This window comes from Octodon degus, unplaced genomic scaffold, assembly GCF_000260255.1.
Source record: "Octodon degus isolate 3935 unplaced genomic scaffold, OctDeg1.0 scaffold00027, whole genome shotgun sequence".
Lineage (NCBI taxonomy): Eukaryota > Metazoa > Chordata > Mammalia > Rodentia > Octodontidae > Octodon > Octodon degus.
Window position 1 is genome coordinate 7,951,937 of NW_004524603.1, and position 3,709 is coordinate 7,955,645.

The 3,709-nt window shown below is 40.3% G+C and overlaps 1 protein-coding gene and 1 non-coding gene across 2 annotated transcripts in view; both read right to left on the reverse strand.

Moving 5' to 3' along the window:
* Cntnap2 (contactin associated protein like 2) overlaps positions 1-3,709 on the reverse strand; it is a 1,699,165-nt gene that overhangs the window by 703,055 nt on the left and 992,401 nt on the right. The gene's annotated exons all lie outside the window — the stretch shown is intronic.
* Positions 34-139, reverse strand: LOC111816158. Its single transcript, XR_002820637.1, has one exon. It is a non-coding gene; the product is annotated as a U6 spliceosomal RNA (small nuclear RNA).

Here is a 3,709-nt window from a genome sequence, read left to right on the forward strand (position 1 = left end):
TGTAAAACAGATGAAGAAATGAACTGGTGAAACAAAAATATGGAACGCTTCACGAATTTGTGTGTCATCCTTGCGCAGGCGCCATGCTAATCTTCTCTTATCGTTCCAATTTTAGTATATGTGCTGCCGAAGCGAGCACTTCTAATATTTTTGAGGGCAGGGTCTACTCCTAGACTCTCAGCATGCCCCGGGGGCAGGGTCAGCACGGCAGGCCCAGGGATCGAACCCCTGGCCCCTGCACCTGCTTGCAGACACTTTAATCTGCTGAATTATTTGGCTGGCCCTATACCTGGTTGGATTTAGAGAGAAACTAGAAGAGAACACATATGGGATAAAAAAAAACCTATATAGAAATAATAAAATCTTTCCAAGTATGAGGAAAGAATTCAACTCACAGGTAAGCACGGTTTACAGCACACAAAGCAACCACAATGAAAAACGCAAAGCTCCCTACCACGTGTCTTGGTCCAGATTCCAGATACCCACCGAAAAGATGGAATGTTAAAAGTTGTCACAGAAAAGCAATAAATCACAAGTAAAGGAAAACCCATTAGGGTTACATCAGACTTCTTGACATGAACTTCAACATCCAGAAAAGCCTGAAGTGCAGTATTCAAAATGGTATTGAATTAATCATCTGTAAAGAAATGCTATTCAAAAGCAATGTGTGATAATTAAAAAAAATATCCATTTTAATGACAAAAGTTCCAAAAATCACAGAAAATACGTATGTTATTTTTCCCATTTGTCTTGTTATGTAGTCAATATATATTAAGTTCAAGTATATGCCTAGCACTAAAATAGAATTTAAAGAGTTTTACATATGGGATACGAAAACGCTTCTATTTAAAGGTTTTGCTTCAAATTATGTATTTTATTTCTTTTCTTTCTTTTTAAAATATATTTGGTTGTTTCAGGGTCTCACTACATAGCTTAGACTCATGGTAATCCTGCTTTCAGCCTCCCTAGTGCTGGGATTACAGGCGTGCATCACTACTCCCGGACATCTAGCCAGCTCAGCCTGCCCTGGGATGGGGCTGGCAGGGCATGTGGTGACAGGGATTGGACCGCGCTCCCTGCACTTGCCTAAGTTTGCCTAAGCAGGCGCTTTAGTCCATCAAGCTGTCTCACTGGCCCCCAAATGATGCATTTTAATAAGCTGTGTTCAGTCATAAGATTCTTCTCAGTTTAGTATTTTCCATTTCAGAACTTGATTTCTTTCTAGTTTCTTTCAGTTTAGCATTGTACACTAGCAGAATAGAGCTCTCCCGGATTCTAGAAGGAACTATTGCCTTTGAGGGCAGACACTGAAGAGGGCAAGTGTTGTCTGACTAGGAGAGCAGAGGTGCTCTTCTGCGTGGGAACAGGTTGTGAGCCGCAGGGATTGGGAAGCAGGCTGTCGATGTCCCATTGTGTCTAGGCACTGTTCACTTCAATTTACAGATCCCATAGATAAAATATAATCACTTTTTCTTCACTTTCCTTCATTCCCTGTCTTGGAAACTTCTTAAAAATGCTCATCCAAAGTGATGTACTCAGCAGACTAAAGTGCCTGCTTAGGCAGAGTGAAGGGGACGGGGTTCAATCTTGGGCACGGCCCCACCTATGGGGTGCGCTGAGATAGCAATTGAGACTGCGTGTGGTGTTGTGAGCCTGTAATCCCAGCACTTAGGAGGCTGAAAACATGAGGAGCACGATGAGTCTGATCTGTGTAGTGAGACCCTTACTAAATACATAAAAAAGAAAGAAAAGTGATGCAATTATATCAGCAGCTCATTTTTTTTTCCTTGAAGGGTACACCAGCCATTTCTTGCACAAAGATACTTGCTCTTTCGTGCTGAGAAACCTCACACGTCTGGACAATGGAAACACTACAGAATCTGTCTTGCCTGTCATTTTCTAGACTTTCCTAGTCTCCTCTGTGTGTCCTACAGGGATGTGTGAAGGATTAAATGCGATCATGCTTATAAAATATTGTGCTAAGTTTCCATCACTGTGACTAAGTGTTTGAGACAATCAATTTTAAAAAGAGTAAAGGTCAATTTTAGCAAGTGGCTTCAGGCTTCAAATGAGGTCCCAAGTCCTTTTTTACTGAGCTGTATTTTACTGTATGGATAAGCCATAATTTGTTTATCCTTTTGCCTATTGATTTGGATTAGACATTTGAGTCATTTCTAATTTGGGGATATTTTTAATTATGAAAGTCATTATGTGGATACATATTTTGTTTCACTAGGGTAAGTGGAATTGATGGATCACATGTTAATTGCCTGTCTTCTTTTATAAAAAATCACAAACTGCTGATGTGTCTGCAGCATTTTACATAACAGAAATCAATGTAGAAAATTCCATTTGCCTCATCCCGCTGTCAACTGGGTGCACAGCGACATGTTCCTGTGGCTTTCAAAAGCATTCCCCTGCTGACTAAGGAGGCTGAGGATGTTTCCCTATATATAGACGTATTTCTTTCTTTAACTTTCAAATTCTGCTTGGTGATTTTCATGATTACCTTTCAATAATTTCAGAGTTTTGAAGTATTTTTTTTTATAAAGACTTAAAAATTTAAAAATCAGCCAAGAAATATTTTCTTGCCTGGGGCCAACCAGATAGCTCAGTGGACTAAAACCCCTGTTTATGCAGGTGCAGGGACTGGGGTTTGATCCCCAGCATGCCACGCCAGCCCCACCCTTGGGGTGCCCTGAGAGGGTGACTGATACTGGGCATGGTAGCACACGCCTATAATCCTAGTACTTGAGAGGCTGAAAACAGGAGGATCACTACAAGTCCCATCTGTGTGAAACCTTGTAGACCCTGTACTAAATACATTTAAAAAAAAAAAGAAAAGAAATATTTTCTTGCCTGGTGCTTCACTGACATGTTTATTTTCATCCATCTATCCATCCATCCATCCATTTATCATCCATCCATCCATCCATCCATCCATTCATTCATCCACCCAATCAACCACTGATCTATCTATCTTGTGATCACTGAATATCTTCTATGCAGGCATGTAAATGGGAGAGGTGCAGGATGAATAAAACCTGAAGCACTTTCTTAGGGAACTCCCTTGCATTCTGTGAGTTTCATGTAAACACATGTCTCTTCTCAACTGCTGAGAATGATGACATTTAACAGCGGCCAAATGTTCCATTTTATGGAAACTCAGAGCTTGTAAATAAAAATAACAGTACATTAGCCAGAGGTATAACACAAATTAATATGCATTTCTATAAAACTATTCTTACACTATGCGAAATCAGAGTATTTAAATCAGTAGGGTACCAAAGGGCAGGTACTGCAGGGATAAATAAATCCAATGAGGCTTAGTGCATTATGAAGTTATTAAACAGTGCTAGACAAAACCACAGAATATAGCTTTGTGTTTATACTTATACTTCTAAGTCTTTAGTGTTCTGATTCACTTGAAGCAAACAAAGTCATATGGTTCTGGGTTTTATATTTATGCTGCTTTAACCTTTGGCTTTTTAGTTAGGACTGAGCAGAGATGGGGTGATGTCCTGCGCTGGGGTTTTGCAAGGTGAACTATACAATACAGAGCACATATTGATGAGATGATTTGTAATAGTCACCCACAGATTCATATAAAAAGAGTGCAAGAAATATGTTCATATAATAAAGACCAAAGAGGTGCGGAGAGTTTCCTGCTACCCTGCGCCGGCGGGACCAGTCCCAGCCCAGGCGCAGC